Source organism: Cupressus sempervirens, chromosome 1 (assembly GCF_028749045.1).
Source record: "Cupressus sempervirens isolate cs-2001-9-10 chromosome 1, ASM2874904v1, whole genome shotgun sequence".
NCBI lineage: Eukaryota > Viridiplantae > Streptophyta > Pinopsida > Cupressales > Cupressaceae > Cupressus > Cupressus sempervirens.
This window is the reverse complement of record NC_143118.1, coordinates 139,623,824-139,641,748: the sequence shown is the minus strand read 5'-3', so window position 1 is coordinate 139,641,748 and position 17,925 is coordinate 139,623,824. Positions and strand designations below refer to the sequence as shown.

Sequence of the window (17,925 nt, the reverse complement as noted above, 5' to 3'; positions counted from 1 at the left end):
AAGGCTAGCGCGGAGAAGGCGACATTACAGTCCTCCCTTCCTTGGATTGCCTACCCTCAAGCAATCTCAATGCCATATGCTGTAAGATTGACTCACTTCCCCAAGTAGCATCTTCATAAGGTAAATCCTTTCAGCAAATCAGACATTCCTTGATGGCCCTATTATGCAGCTTCCTCTCTTTCACCTCTATCACCTCTACTGGAACTAGTACAAGCTTCCCTTCCTCATCGAGCGGAGGTAACTCCATGGATGGTACTGTATGCTGGCCAATCGCCTTCTTGAGGCATGAAACGTGGAGCACGATATGAATTCTGCTGCCCTCAGGTAAACCTAGCTCATAGGGGACCTTACCAAGCCTCCTAGTAATGCGACATGGGCCAAAAAATTTGGGCTGTAGTTTTTGAGACCCACTCTTCTTCAAGGAACTCTGCCCATATGGTTGGAGATGAAGATAAACCACGTCACCCAACTCAAAACTCTTCTCAGTCCGACGGCGATCAGTGTACATTTTTTTGCTGATTTTGGGCCTGTAGAATGTTCTCCCGAAGAGATCTAAGGATATTCTGTTGACCCTGTATCCAATCCCTTGCTAGAGGTGCCCTGCTATCCTGCAAAGCCAAGTCTACGAATGACAGGGGTTCACTGCCATAGAGAGCATGAAATGGAGACATCTGAATGGACATGTGGTAGGAAGAGTTGTAACAATACTCTCCTAAATACAACCACTCAACCCAGTCTCTCTGCTGTCCTGCTACATAGCTTTGGAGATAACCTTCTACCCATTTATTAACTACCTCAGTCTGTCCATCTGTCTAGGGGTGATAATTTGTGCTGGGTGTCAATTTCGTATTGGTCAATCTGAACAGTTCCTACCAGAAAGTGCTAAGGAACTTGCTATCCTTGTCGCTCACAATGGTGCGAGGAAGACTGTGCAACTAAAAAACCTCCCAAAGAATAATTCAGCCACTTGCGAGGCTGACCAATTTGCAGCTATGGCAAAGAAGTGAGCAAACTTCGTTAATCTATCCACCACCACAAAAATAGAATCCCTGCCTTGCACCTTAGGCAATCCTGTAATAAATCCATGGAAATACTCTCCCATTTTTGCGCTGGAATGGGGAGAGGCTGTAATAACCCGGCTGGAAACTCATGCTTTGATTTGTTCTACTGACAAGTCTGACACTTCTTGATATGCTGGAGGACATCGTCCTTGAGGCCTTTCCATGAAAATCTTTCCCTAATCTGTCTGTAGGTTTTGAAGAACCCTGGGTGACCAGGTAATGGGGCATCATGTAGAATTTCCATAATTTTTTGTTTGAGTTTAAACTTGGTTATGAGGTAAATCCGATCCTTGTAGAAAATCACATCATCCATTACCTTATATCGGCTGTCCTCAAGCTGTCCATCCATAATTTGGCATGCTTGAGTATTCTTAGAATACTCAACCAACAACTGAGACTTCCAATCTGCTGAAATTTCAGATATAACACAACATTCCGCTATTGAGGGTCTCCTGGAAAGTGCATCAACAACTACATTGTTCTAACCTTTGACGTACTCAATGTCAAAATCATATACCTGAATCTTGCTGATCCATTTTTTTTGTCTCTCATTAAGATCCTTCTATTCTAGGAAGTAGCGCAAACTATTGTGATCTGTACTAACTGTGAATTTGCCCCCCACTAGTTACTCTTTGAATTTGGCTAGAGCTTGCATAATAGCCAACATCTCCTTATCATAAGTGGAGTACAATCTCTCGCTATCCTTGAGCTTCCTGCTCTCATAAGCAATCGAATGCCTATCCTGCATGAGCACTGCACCAATACCACTCCTTGAAGCATCACACTCCAGAACAAATGGTTGAGAGAAATCTGGTAGTGCCAAGACTGGGCATTTCCTCATCACCTGTTTGAGCCTATCAAAGGTCTCCTCTGCCTCAGCTATCTATCTGAAAGCCCCTTTCTATGTAAGGTCGGTGAGGGGGGCCGCTATCTGAGAGAAACCCTTAGCGAACCTCCTGTTGTAAGAGCAAAGACCTATGAAGCCTCTCAAGTCTGATACATTCCTCGGTGGTGGCCAATCTAGGATTACCTGAATCTTTTCTTGTGTTACCTCACTTTTCACCTTGTAACCATTTTGCAAAAGTGGAGAATTTTGTGTCATAGTAAAGCCTAGGTATGTCCGAGTCTAGTTTTAAGTTCCCTTAGGTGGAAAGAGTCTCCATCGGATTTTTCATCTTTCACTTCCCCCACATTTCATAGCCGGGTGGTTTTCCTTTATGTTGTGAGTCTTACAGGTAGCTTAGTATCTAATTCAATGGAGATTCTTGCAATATGCAAAAATTATTCACAAAATTGAGCTTGCTTGCAGCTTACCATATTTTCCATGAAAAGAAGAAGCTTGCGGAAAATTGAACTTTGCCTTCTCCTCGGCGGGTTTTTAACCCATGAAGGCGATTCCCCACGAAGAGCACCAAATGATGCATATGGGTTACAATGAGAGGAAGGTAAAGTGCTTTCTGATGGATTCCTGTTGCCTTTATGATTATCCGCCTTAATAGGTATTAAAGACTCGTTATAGCTCTCAGAATTCTCTTTGGCGGAAAAACGAAAATTGACTTCTCCTTGGCGGGTTTTCAACCCATGAACTTTGTTTTTCGCAAGAGGCAATTTTAGAAGGAAATAAACGAAAGGTGGGCCCCTAACGAAGTTTTAGACTCCTTATGGACATCTCCAAACTCAAAGGAAGAAATAAGTTGAAAGGTAGAGGTGGAAAGGAGGCTTGGGCGGAGAAATGAAAATTGTCTTCTCCTCAGGAGGTTTTCAACCCATGAGGACGATTTTCTGCATTCAAAAGAAAATTATGTTTGTAAGTGAATTGGACCCACATTTTGCATGCAAAATACTCCAAGAGGATAATGGAAACAGTCCAATTGTCGCGGGAAAGATCTATTAGGTAGGTTTTGATCTGGCGGATATTATCTTACATAGTACTCTGTTCATAACTTCCTGAGACTTAATGGGAAACGGGAAAGTAAGTGTGAAAGGATGGAAAGTTACCGTTGGGCCAACGAAACAGTGAAAGGACATCAAGTTATCCGTTAAGAACCTCGCATTTACTATTTCAACGGATTTATCCTTTAATTCATTCGTGTGGCACGAATCCTGAAGATCAACGGGTGAATTGAGACTCCTACATAGATGGAAACATAACAGTTATTCAAACTACTGCTCTTTCTTGAACTGTTATTTTGTTAAATTGCACAACTTTTTCAAATAGCCAGTATTTGCAAATTCAATATCATGTTCTTCTAGATTCAAAATTCAATTCATTTCATTCTCAGACAGAATGGCAACCAGGTTTGCGGGTTTTGATGGGCTGAATGGAATCAAGTCCACATTGTAAAATTTCATGGATACTTCACTCCGTTTTTATGATATGCAAGATTTTCAAAAGAGGGTGAAATCGGAGCCGATTCATCCCATAACTGAGAAGCTCCGAGGATTTGGGGTAGTGGAAGCAGCTGGTTTCTCGGTGGCAGTCTAAGCTTCGGAATTAATTTATGAATGCATAAATCAGTACAATCCGGATACCAAGCAGATCATATTACCTGATGATACAGTGTTGATCTCCATTGATAGACAAATAGTGGTGAATTGCCTACGAATTCTAGAGTGAGAGGAGTTTTTAGACTTGACAATTGGTGGAGCCATCTTTGAGTTCTCCGCAAAGAAGATGGTTTGGAGAAAGGAGATTATGCAAACATGGTTTCAGAAGCCGCAGAGCGCCAAGAGTAAGGTCCCTAAGACCCTTTTTGGTACCAATCTCAAACTCGAGATTGTAGACATTCTGGTTCTCCTGCACAGACTGAAAGGTAAGGTAGAAGCTCTAAATTTCGTTGAACAATATTTCTTTTTGGTACAAGTTATCTATTTAGATACTCAATATATTGACTGGGTTCATGAGGTAAGTGAGAATCTTTCCAATGCTCTCAGCGTCACGAAGTTCTACAACACCTTCTATATGTCTTCTTTTTTTATTTAAATACTAGCTTCTCTACAATTATGGCCGGGCCTCCCAAGGGTAGAAAATTTTCCTGATGATGTGAAGTCTTATGAGTTCTATCTATGTTTGTAGTTGGAAAACAGTTATGCTGAATATACAAGGGTTAATGATGCGTTTACAATGAGAATTTGCAGGGAGCTTCAAGGATGCTCGGAGAGGAGATTTAGTCAAGAAGCAATGGCAGCAATTAGTCAGTTTGGAAGCTATTTTATCTAGTTCTCATCTTTCTCTTATTTACGTCTTGTAGTTTTTGATGGATTCCCCTTGAAGTTGCCGAGGTACCCGAGCGACATGATCGTGCCGATCAAGATAGTGAGGCAAGCTATCCAAGTGAATGTGCTAAGCGGGAGTTTGAAGAAGAAGGGATATGAGTTCCCTATGAAGGTGGGAGCTTTCAACTGTGAGTCACGTTCAGATGCAAAGAACATGCTGAAAGCCTTTGAGATGAAATACAAATTGGGGATGTACAAGGGCCTAAGACCCATGTTTTACCCAAATGGGTATGCACGGGAAGTGTTGCAGATTGGGAGTGTGATTAAGCATATCACCATGGTCGAAGACTACTGGGCGGATTGTAAAGATGAATTTAAAAGTCGGGACCGTGCTTTCGCCAGATTAACAGTTGATCAAGTTAAAATGTATCAAGTCAACCTTAATGTTGAAGGAATCGAAGATGATGGGCAGAATATGTCTAGTAGTAGATATTTGACAAAGATAAGAAATACCCCTATTAGTTCAAAGCCTTATCAAGATGCTGGGGATGATTTAGATATTATGATGGCCTAAATTGTTAAAAGAACCGGAAAGTGGGTAGAGTGGACTATAGCGAGAAGAAGCTGAAGTAAGAGCACACCCACTCAAGCTCCTCCAGCATCTCCTCCTACCTCCTCACAAGCTGATACATCAGGTGTGACCCTTGCTATCACTCAAGGACCAGCTCAACCGGTGGGTGGAGGTGATCAACCTCCAGACAAGAACATCCATTTGACAAAAACTTGTCAAGATGGCTCTTCTCCAATAATTGGTACTCAATCAAAAGCTGAGAAGAAAACAGAGGAGCCTAAAAACAGTATTGTCACTCCAGTTCCTTTACCTCATGGTAGCCCTATTCCAACCACGAATGCTACACTTCTCCAGCCAAGTAGCCCTCAAGTGCAAGTAGTAGATTTGGGAGATGGAGGAAGCAGTGATAGTGAGTCCACTGAATCAGAAGAAGCGGTTAAGAAGACTGCAGAAACAAAGAAAGGCCAAGAGTCTTCGAAGCTTGTCTCTCAAGCTCAAAAGAATCCATTCTCCTCGACCGCGAAAGCAATTACTCCGGTTAAGAGGAAAATGTTCAGTATAGATTCAATCGGGATAGCTTCTAAGGTGATAGGCACTAATTCTTGGTTGGAGGACACTCTGGAGAGAAAGAGAAAGAGGAAGGATGAAGGTGCTCCCAGTAAGGATACCTTATCTCTTGCAGTTTGCTTTGGATCTGCATTGAGTAAGGTCAATAAGTAGAAGACCTTGTCTATTCTGGGACAAGATCCAGAAACAGGGCACCTAACAATGGAGATTGCAAAACCCACCAAAGATGGGAGAATCAAAGATATGTCTTCCAATGATTTTACTCTGCATTTAGTAGATCTTGGGGAAGCTAGACATGATACCAAGGTCAGCTTATGGAAGTCAACCAACGAAGTAATTGAGGGACAGTTGGAGAGCCTCAAATAGTCAAAGGTTAGGATGAAGGTAGAGATAGAAGAGCTGAATAGATTTATTCGACAATTGGTCACTCTATTGGCAAGTATCTCCGGAATGCCAATAACAAGTAATCCTACTACTGCCGAAGTTCAAGCCCTTATCTCTCAGCTTCAGGAAGATAGGCATTTTGGCCAGATTGGTAAAGAATGGAGTAACAAGCTTAAATCAGAGGGGCTCTCTATTATAGAACAAATCGGAAATGTTATCTTAAGACTAGAAATAGAGAAAGATAACATTTCATCTAATAGGAATACCCTGGCTGCGGAGAGGACTAAAAGTGATGATTGTGTGTCCCTGTTGAAGATGATTATTCAAATGAAGTCAAAGGAAGCTGTCGAAGCTAAAATTTTGCCCAAAGGAGATGAGCCTCTATTCGAGTGGTTGCAAAGCATGCAGTTCAAGTCAGAAATGATCTTGGAGGCAGAGAAAGGTCTAAAAGAGACTGAAGAGAAGGTAAAGAAAGATCAAGATAGAGACTATGAACTTCTAAAGGGATTACACACAGATTCATAGACTAGTGGGCAAGGAAAACAAGTAATTGGAGTCACTATCATGCAAAATAATTTCTCCACTTTTATAGATAGCCCGACAAGCATATCTTTAGGGCACCAGAATAGAGTGGCCGAACTTCAGAGACTTGGCGGATTCATAGATGTAGCTATGGAGGAACTGCAAGATAGACTAAATGCTGTCAAAGATTTGGCTAGGGAACACTCTAGATGGCTCTTGAGATATACTAATGTGCATGTATAGAGACATGAAGAGCTGATTCCAATTATTGTTGCCGCCAAGGCCTATAGGGCAAAGTTAGAAAAAGGAAAGAAGGCAAAGTGATTCATATTCTGCCCTTTCCATTTTTATTTTGTAATCTTTGTAATGGACAACCTGGCTCTTTGCCATTTGTCAGTTTTGAGAAGATGAACTAGTTAAGCTTCCTTTGTAATCGTCATCTCGAAATCTTATATGTATGATAACGAAAGATAAATAAAGGGTCGGCAAATTTTTGGTATGAAAGACTTGAAGATGTAGAGTCAATTGCATGGTATTTTTGTATCAATCATTTTCTGTTCCATTAAAAATAGTTTTGTTAGTTTGTTGTTTCTCTTTAATTGGAATTGAAGCGAGGGATAAACAGAGTTTTACTTCCCCTATTTAAATATAGTGAGTTGAACGTGATATGAACTGTCACTTTAAATTTGAAGAGATCCATTAGATTTTTCATTCAATTTAATCTTCTCCATTCATTAGTTCCTAGATAGATTAATTAATCTCAGTGCATATTAGTTATGAATTCATAAGATGTGTGAAGTCGTTAGATTTGAATAACTCTCAAAGCGTTAATTTTCGCCTAAGTTGAATTGTGCATAGGTTTTAACTTAGTTTTCCCTCTCTTGTTCTTTGGTTAAGAACATACCCTGTTTTAGAGTTAGGAATAAACAAAATTCATTGCAAACTCAAAATAGGGAGCTATACCTAACAATTCAGAGGAAAGTAAATCTTCAAGAGGTCACTTTCCAAACTGTTGTAAATAGAATTTGTTCATAGATTAGGGCATTTGTGAGTCAGAACTGGAAAGAACAAATCTATTTACCGACATCTTGATGCACCTTCACCCCATCTGCACCAATCACGTGACCAAGGTAGAGGATCTCGGTCAATCTGAACTCACATTTGGATTCTTTTGCAAACAAAGAGTGCTCCTCCATGATACTGAGTACCTCATCTAGATGCTGCAAGTGCTCTTCCCAAGTTCTGCTGAAAATCAATATGTCATCAAAAAATACTAATACACTTTTCCGCAGCTGCTTACGAAAAATGTGATTCATACATGATTGAAATGTAGCTGGCGCATTAGTGAGTCCAAATGGCATAACCAAGAACTCATAGTGACCATAATGACATCGGAAGGTTGTCTTATGCACATCCTCCTTGCAAACCCATATCTGATGGTACCTTAATCTAAGATCTATCTTTGAAAAGTAAACCGCCCCATGTAACTCATCCAATAGCTCATCAATGCGAGGGATTGGGTACTTGTTTTTGATGGTCCTCTCGTTGAGGGCATGGTAATCAATACACATGCGTAGATTGCCATCCTTCTTCACTAATACAACTGAAGAAGCAAAGGGGCTGGAGCTAGGCGTGATGTGTCCCACGTCTAGAAGCTCCTTAATTGTCTTTTCTATCTCCTCCTTATAATGTCTCGGATGATGATAAGGTGTTGTGATGACGGGTTTGGTCCCCTCCTCGAACTCAATGATATGTTCGAACCCTCTGTCTGGGGGAATACCTGGAGGTATGTCCCCAAAAACCCTCTAGTGCTTATCAAGCACTGGCTGAATGTCAATGTGAAGCTGTTGTCTTGAGTCTAAGGTAGCCTTAGAGGAAATGAACAGTGTGCTGCCCACTCCATGTCGTCATACCTCATAATGACCTCCATCCTGTGGGCTGAAATCAACCTGGGCTCCCCTTCCGTCATAGCCTTGAGGATCACCTGTTGCCCATCCTGTAAGAACTCCAACTGCATCTTCTCGTGATCACCCGTATATATGCCCATAATCTGTAACCACTATCTCCCCAACATGGCATCTAATCCATCTAAATCCACCACATAAAAATCTGCCTCAAGAAGGAAATCATCAAAATGAATCGGAAGTCCTAACACCTTCCTTGCACATTTCAACCTCTCACCTCCTGCCACTCTAACCTCAAATTTAGGTATGTCGTCAGTCTATAACCTCCTCTTGGTAACCCATCGTGAGCTTATGAAGTTATGGGAGGCACCTGTATCCAAGAGAGATAATATGCCGTCCTCTAACAATTCCTTTCAAATGAAAGGGGTGTCTCGTGGGATCGCTAGAAAGTGATGCTATGATAGGAGGCTGCCCCTGTATACCTTCCTTCTTCCTCCCTCTAGGTGGTCGATCCTCCTTCTCCTCCTCATCACTGCCATCAACATTGCTGCCCTCCTGCTGCTCATCCTCCTCCTTTGAAAGCACCTCTACATAATGTATCTTGCCTTTGCCAAGGCATCTACGATCCGGTGTCCACGGCTCTCTGCAAGTGAAGCATAGCTTCTTCCTCCTGAGTTCATTCTGTGTCTTAAAGTCCATCCTGAGAGGTGTAGCCTTATGCTGGTTTTTGTTCTTTTGGAAGAAGTGGTCCCCTTATATGTCTTCTTAGGAGGTTGTAATATTGAAGAGGGTGACTCTAGCTCGTGTGCAATCTTAATAGCATCATTCAGAGTGTTTGGTTTAAGTACCTTAACCAAACCTCTATATCTATCTTGTAAACCCTCGGTGAACAACATTACCTTACGCTGTTCTATCATGTTAGGAACCATCACTGAGATCCGCTGAAACTCGTCAATGAAATCATCTAGAGATCCGCCCTGTCGTAGCTATGCCAAATCCTTGTAATAGACCTCTATATCCTTCCTGTCAAAGCGAGTAATCAGCTTAGAGCTGAAAGTCTTATATGATGTAATGAGACCATGATCCTGGGTAACCTACCTGTGGTGCCACGAATCATAAGCCGCTCCCTCTAAGTGCATCATAGAAAATCTGATGGCTTCTGTCTCTGACATAGGTTTAAGTGTTAGGTACATGTCTAGCTTGTGAATCCAAGCTCTCGCAGATGTCTTACTACTGCCATCAAAAGTAGGGGGAGAATTTGTTCGTAGCATGCTTTAAGTCTTTGTTTGGTGCTCTAGGCCTCCTAGCCTGCTACTTTCTATCTGACTCCCTTTTCTAATTTAGATATTGGACAAAGGACATATTTTGTTTAATAGGATCAGGAAACAAATCCCATTCATCATACATTGCCATAACATTGTTCAGTAGTAAATTTGGTGATGCTAGTGGTGCTGCCTCTTCTCTACATTAAAAACTGGCATTAAAGGTCAGTCAGTCTTTTGTGTGGGAGCCCTAATAGCTTGGGGTGATCCAGCTACACTACTACCACCACTGTGATGGCTCGGAGCTCTCCTATTAACAAGGGCTAATTGCTATATGTTAACTGCAAGTTGCTGAAGAGCATCAACTATGTTATTCTGCCCATCTCTAATAGCTCACAATGTTTCCCTTACTTCCCTGTCCAGTTCAGTTTCATTGCGTGCCATTTGAATGTTGTTTACCTGTTCTACCTATTCAAAATAATCAACCTATTTAGTTTGTTCAACTTGTTCACTTGTTCCAAAAATCAATTCCTCATCCACTGAATAACTATCCTTAATATCAATTTGTTCAAAAGACCCTACTTGTTCCGATCGGAGGTGACTAAAATTATAAAGTTTTTTCCTCATACCCTGCTGTCATTTTACTTCTTGTTTAACCCACAAGATGGCAAGACCTATAGCTCTGATACCACTGTAAGAAACTCTGTTGGTTTTGATCAACTAAGCGAACTTGGACTACCAGTAATTTGGTCAAATAGTTGTCATAAGAATGAAAAAGCTAAGCAAGGTTACTACTGTTATACCACTGCAAATTTTCCCTTTTTCGCTTTCCCTATAGAAATTGATTCACTAAACAAGCATTTTAGCAAACAGTTGAGAGACACAGAGACACCTAAACTTGATTAGTCAACAGTACCAATGTAGTGCAGATTTAACTATTGTTTTACAAAAGATGACGACCACTTAACAGTTGGATGCAATAATTTCGGAACTCTCATACAGAGATAAAACATAAATGAAGATTGTAATACAAATAGGCTGAGGAGATTTAATCAAATATTATATTCCTCTCAAACAAGAACAACTATGCGTTAAGAGACTGCAAAATACATACGTATTGATCGAGTTGAATGTTGGTTACAATAAACTTGGTTTCCAGCTAGTAAATGCCGAGTATTCGAGGAGAGAGTCCAATCTGGCGTTGCTGCAAGAGGCCATTGTTAGACCTTCTAGAACCTCGCTGTAGTCATCTCCAATTCACATGTACTATTCTTCCCATCACATACAACCTGTTACCTCAGTCGAGAGGAATTCCCGTGCAATGTATCTACTTAGAATCTGCACCTAGCGCCAATTGCTCTTGTCAACTCCTCTGTTAACACCTGCTATGGAATGTTGCTAAGGTGGAGACCAACTGTGATACAAACCCTTGATAATGGTAGGTTGGGTTCACGCTTAAGATTCACCTTGTTCTCGGAGGTGGAATGCTCACTCTCCGCTTGCCCAGCACTCACGTCTGTTGTATAACCTGTATGTTGTTAACTCAAACAATCACCTTCAGTATTTGATTTCCTTCCTCCTGCAGTAGAGCTTCCTAGCTCACTTCAGATGTCCAATGCACAATCTGAATCCTTAGTCCAGAATGAAATATGAGTCACTGGGTTTACGTCTAGTCTCAATCTTTTCTCAAGGGTTTTCCTCCTCAAGAAATAGCTAAGTCACATTAAAGCAACCTTTTGGAATTTCCAATAACATAACTTTCCAAATATTTATTTTTTGAATCCCAATGCAAAAGGCTTCCTTTTATCACCTTGAAGTGTGGGGAGATACAAACAACTGAACAATGTGGGATAAAAAACTATTTCGTCTTTTAGTCATTTAAGTCAATTTGTCCTAAAGTGACCTTAAATAATAAAGTACTATACATTTCAATCCAATAAAATGAAGTGACTAAAACCTTAGGATTTCCCATTTAAATCTCCTCAACTGAAACCCAAATTCTTGTGACTTGTTGGCATCCTAAAAACATATGCCATTAGCCTATTTGGATGGAAAGATAGACCAACTAGGCGCCATTAAGGCTAGCGCGGAGAAGGGGACATTACATCAACCAACACACAACACTAGCACAGTAATGCTGAAAAATGAGTTTTTTACCAATCAACAAAAAATTGCATCACGTCCGTAGGTATTGCCTTGAACCCTTGAGGCAGTCTCAATATAATGAGGACTTGAAACCTTACAATAATCTTGACATCAAGGCCTTAACAGGCTTTGTTACTGCAGGATCTTGATTGGACTTGATGCAATATACTGCTAGAACTGCAAAAATTAAAACAAGAACTTGCTATACACATAACCCCTCTAAACTAGGAACTATATTATTGGGTGATGCAAAATTGCTTGATTACTGAGAGTCTGGTGCATCAGACACCCTAGGTTAATCATTTGTCAACTTAGTGCTCCCAAATAAAGACTGAGTTGTATAACACACTCTTTTGATTAGTGATCTTACTCAATGTTACCCTTAACACTTGTACAGGCTCTATGGACGAAGGTTACCCTTACTTGAGCATGCTCTAACCTTAGCCAAAATTTGGGTGTTTCTTCCCCTCATCTTTTGGATCTCTATCTATCATATTGTAACCACCTACTCCAAGTATTTCTTTATCATTTCCTCTAATTATACAATTCCTTCAATCTTTATGTAGCCACTTTTCTCCAATGCTTAGTTGTCACTTTTCTTGAGGCAATTTGTAGGATAAATCCCAACAAATTTTCTGCTAGTGTATACTTGCTCTGGTGCCCTTCTTCACTCTCAACCTTCTATTTCATGGTTCAAACTTTGTCATCTGCAACCAGTTCAGGTTCCGCACCTGTTACTTCTTTCACTGTCTGTGAAGGAACTACTGACTCCTATTCAACAACCAGTAACATCTAACATTCTCAGGTTCTTCCTTTTTCTACTCCTCCTCAGTTTCCCTTCCTCTATGTTCCTCTTAAGAATAATCTCTGTCACTGCCTTTACTCCCATAGCAACATATTCTGTAGTACAATTTCATTACAAGCTCATCAAGGTATCCTTATCTACTATCCTTTTCACCTATGGGACTTCTCTGATCACTTGGACGTATTGAACTTCAACTTGTACATCCTTCATATGACAACCCATGGTTGCTGCATGTGCAACCAAACCCTCTTTGTCCTTTATCTTTGTGGCGAGTGTCTATCCACCATGTACCATTCATCTTCACTTGAAAGTTGAAACGTCATCTCTTTCTCTCTCTCTTTTCTGCATCTATTGCACAATCCCTTTTAACCTCTTTCAGGTTTCATTACATCTGTTTGCTCTGTTGTAAACTTAGTCCATACCTTCTTACATGAGTTTTCACGATTACTATTTTCTTCTTTTCTTTAACTAGTTGCTTATGTTTCTACTACTTCGCTCCACACACTTGGCACCATCCCAAAGTATCCTTTTGGTGTACTCATCCATGCTGCAATCGTATCCACCGTACTCTTCATGTCCTCTAAAGGAATTGTTCTTTCTTCCAACTATGTTTTCTCCCACTTCATGGATCACCTCAGTCATGGGCTGTTTCCATTTTGTTTTCTTTGAGCCAACATGGCCCCAAGTTAACCTACCTCCAAGAGTTCCTCCATTGCCTCACCAATTATGGGTTGTTCCAAGCATTTTTGCTTGTGTCTGCTTCTCGAAACAAAATGGAGTCATTTGCTCATCAATGATTTTGTTCACGACGCCTCTCATGGCACTATTCCTTTCAAATGCATTATTCTACATCTTTTTTTCTTCCTCTCTCAATTCCTTCTGAGGACAGATCTCTGTTATATCTTCTAGATCAACCACTTGCACTGCCTTATCCTCGTTTATGAGGATTCCTTCTTCGTTAAGGGATTGTACAGAGTGCTCCTTTTGAACAGCTGAAGTCAATGAAGCCTCAAGTCTCCTTCTTAAATGAAGAGATACACTCTGCAACTTCTGCTGTTGATTTTTTAACACTCTTTCTACCCTGGCATCTTGCACTACCACCAGCGCATCCAGCTAACAACTTTTTTCTTTCTTTGCTGCACTCTCTATCTTATCTGTTGTCTCTCCAGTCATTTTCCTCTTTGTTGTGAACCCTATTGATTAGTAGCACCTCAAATCCTTCCTTAATCATTAGACTTTGTTTCAACAGATCACTTCGTTCCTACGAGTGAATTCTCCCTTCACCATTTTCTAAGTCTTTTTCTGTCACCAATGTTTGCTTAATGGAAACATTTTGAAGACAATACTTCTTTTAAACCTCTCCTCTAGATACCTGTGTACTTACCTCTGTTTCTTCATTCCCACCTATGAGGACACTTCCTCAAGTTTGTAATATTATCTTTTTTTCCTTAAATAATTGCTTGTTGCCATAGGAAACTCCTCTTCAGAATTTGATAGTGGTTATCTTACTTTACATCTATTGGAATAGCCTGCAGTACCGCTTTTTGGTGCTCACTAATCATTTATGGAATCTTTATCTGGATTTGGTTACAATTCTCACGAAGCGCCTCTGTAACGACCTTTCTTTGCTATCTTCTCAGCCTTATTTTCTGTGTTGATCTCTGTGTGGGATATCTAATCTAGACATCATATTCTCTATGTTTTCCATTTGTGGCTTCAAGATCTCTGTTCAGTTACATTGGAAACTCCAAGCTCGCCTCTAATAGTTAGCCTTCTAGTTAGCATATTGACAACAGGTCATATAAACCTATGATTGTAACTATAGATTCATAGACTACACAATTTAACCGTTTGAGGACATCAGGGTCACCCGCATGTATATGTCACCTCACGGTGACGCTTATCTCTATACTTTACATTCACTACTTGCAGATTGCTTCATTCGACACTTTCAAATTTCCTCACAATCAATGCTTTTAGCTGCACACTCTTCTCCCAATTCACGTTAGCAGGAAGTGTGTTTACTTGGTAACCATTTGATGCTGTCATGGATGGAGGACATAATTAAGGGATGTCTAAACATTCACTCCTAACATCCAACTCCATTCACACAACAAAAAAATCGATAAAGCATATCAGTCAACAATAAGTGGCACTGTAATGCTTAGAAATGAATTCTTTTATTAATCAATAGAAAATTATATCAAGTCACTTGACTCTATATTGAAGTCTTGAAGCCTTTTGGCAATCACAATCACTGAGGCATTGAAGCCTTACGATAATATGAACATCAAACCTTGAAATCATGCAAAATTCACTTATTCTCTGATCAGGTTCAGGCTTCCACATGAGCCTTCTTTAGTTTGTACACTTGCTTAGACTGAAGATTTTCAATGACTGCTGCCTTTTTGGTTCCTACTACAATGGTATGTATGGATGACTATCTAGCATTACCATTGCATAACCCAATGAGGTACATTTATTTTTTGTACAAATTGAAATTCACTGCTGTATGCTCTTAATTTTGTGGCTAATTAGGTCTACTCATGGTCGAGGCCATACTATAATTATCCATCAAGGATAATGCTTTCTGCAAAGGGCCAAGGCCCGAAACACACATTTCAGCACCTTGAAAAATGCTTTCTAGTTGGTCAACCTTCTACATGCCAAGGAAGAGGGATATAAGGCTATAGAAAAAGTATTCAAACTTCTGAATTCTTGTGCCCTTCTTTAATGCAGACTCCAGACTCCCAGAGTATAAACTAAAGAATTCACTAAGATGAAGTACATGTCAATATGTTGTCATTGATGTCAAAGGTTGACGACCAAAGTCATTTAAATATTCAGAGAATTGGATTGAGCTGCTTGAGCTGCTTATCAACTGCCTACTTGTCTATTTCCTTGCCATGTCATCTGCTATGTCACCTGTTGAATATTCTAAAATGAGATGTTGATCAAATTAGGTGAATCGGTCTTTATTTATTTTGTGATGATTTTTACCATTAGTAATTTCAATGCTCTGAGAAGAGTCAACACCTTATCTCATACATATATGGTGCATTTAAATTGATAGCCGCTGAAGGGGATTTGATGTTTTAATGCAGCTGGGTGTTATCAAGAAAAAAAGCAAGTGGATATCTTTTAGAGCTTGCGATGTATAAATAAAGGAAGTCGAGCATCAGTCGCATTCTTTTGCCGAGTCATTTGCTGCTTAAAAATTTTTGGCAGGTCGTATTTTGGAGGCATTCACTTTTTCTAAAGTTCCAATTTTTTTTCCAGATAGATACAATAAATAGAACTGAGTGTTTTCTAAGAGGGGTTGTGTGCTGTATCGTGCATGTGACTAATAAGAGGGAGTTATGTCTTTAAAGAACTGGATCTGGGCATTGTTTTGAAGGATGGGTGCTCTATCAATGCTGTGATAAAAAACTGGAGTTGCACATGTTCAGTGGAGAAAACTTATCATATGTGTGGCTGCAAAGTAGGAGTTATTCTTTAAAAAACATTCTTCCGCTGTTTTTTTTGAGAAAAAAAAAGAGATCGAATTGATAATCTTTGCTGGGTGTTTGTGAAGAAAAGGGCAAGCCAAGTGTTGTTGGGTGTTTTGTGAAGAAGGGAATTCGCGTGTTGCTAGGCAAAACTCCTAGTTTCGGCTACCACATTTGGAATTCTTAGTCGTTGTGTGATATCTTTGAGGACTTATGCTTTTTCATAATAGCTGTGTGATGCAAATACGTTATTGACTTGTATCTTGGAGGTCTGGTCTGCATATCCATCGAGTTGTGTGCTGGTTGCTTCAACCTTTCCTATAGTGTATGGCCCCTGTTATTGGTGTGAGTTATGGGGTTTGTTCTTCAGTGAATCTTAAAATAATTTGTTCATGCTTGGTGTTGTATGCAAAAAGCTAGTTAACAAGCTACAGCAATAAGGACGAATCTCAAATTTTGAAGTTGTTATATGAAGATGGTATGCTGTTCCAGTATGACAGATGAAGTCTGAGACTCAATGAACATTTACAGTTGGTTTTAGCAGTGCTATAGGTGTGTGTGTGCAAATAAAAGGTTTCAAAGATATTTGTCTAATTGTCTAAATTCAAGTGCATTTTCAGAGTCTATGAGTTGGTTCCCATACTGGAGTTGGTGCTCTCTGTGAGTTGGTGCTTACTTTTGTAATTTGGGTTGGTGCCTTTTTTTTGCTAATAATTTTTTTGTATGCCACGTGTTTTCACCCAAAAAGATTTTACATGAGAATTTGGTGTTAATGCCTTGATGGATAGTCCCGTTAAGTTTTTATGTGGCTTCATCATTCACGTTCTTAAAAGTTTAAAGATCTAAAAACTTCATTCACTCCCCCCTCAGTATAATTCGCATACTCTTTAATTGGTATCAGAGCCAGGTTACCTTAAAAAATAAAGCTTAAAATCTTTGAGGCAGATCCTTATAGTATGCATGAATCCTCTTGAAGGTCTTTCTATAAACAAAGTACCCTTATTTGATGGCTCCAATTATGCCTTGGTGTGTTCGAATGTGATTCTAACTTATGTCCCTTGGTTTTGATGTTTTGGAACAGTTTGGTATCCAGTTATACAAATCCCCTTCAAATCCTCCAACAAATGCTAATGGGAAGAGGGCTTTTGAATGCAATGCAAAAACTATGAATGCAATCTTATGTGGCTTAACAGAGATTTAATAAGTAAAGGTCATACATTGTGATACCACTTGTGACATTTGGGAGAAACTAAAAAATACATATGAAGGAGATGCCAAGGTTATAAAGGCCAAGCTTAAAACTATAAGATGCAGTTTGAAAGTCTCAGGATGCGGGAAGAAGAGAATATTGTTGCTCATTTTTGGTTGATGAAGTTGTAAATTCATTTAAGGGCCTAGGTGACAAGGTTGAAGATAATGCCGTAGTTTAGAAAATCTTAAGATCTCTACCTTTGAGATTTGATGCAAATGTTTCAGCAATAGAAGAGATGGCTGATCTTGACAAGCTTCACGGCATTTCAACAGCCTATGAGATGAGGACAACTACTGATTCATCATCTGAATGGGAGACGTCCTTTAAAGCCTTTTTAATGACCCCTCATCTATTCTGCTGTACTCTGACCTAGAAAACATAAACTTAACATAAGTTAGGTTTAGAATAGGAAATTTACCAGCAAATTCTTTCTAAATAAGTGAAGCTTGACTTCCCTGCATGCCCCCACAGAGGTACATATACATAGATTGCATGCTCAATATACAATTTAGTTGAAATATTATTCCCGAGTTCATAAATCCTAACATTACAATAAAGTATAACATATTAATTATGAATTGCCTCATATTTTTTAAAAGTTCATATTGGATGGTTCTGTCTTTCCTATCTTTAGTAGCCTTAGTTGAGGATGGTGGATTTAGTGTGCTAAGATGCTTGACACAGTCTGCAACAGGGCTCCCTCAAGATTGTACCTACCTCGGGACCTTCTGTTTTAGTGACTGAATTT

General features: G+C 39.8%; 1 protein-coding gene across 1 annotated transcript in view; it reads left to right on the top strand.

The window, feature by feature from the left end:
- The window catches only part of LOC149576574 (two-component response regulator ORR21-like), a 76,151-nt gene that overhangs the window by 44,481 nt on the left and 13,745 nt on the right, over positions 1-17,925 (top strand). The window lies entirely within an intron of this gene.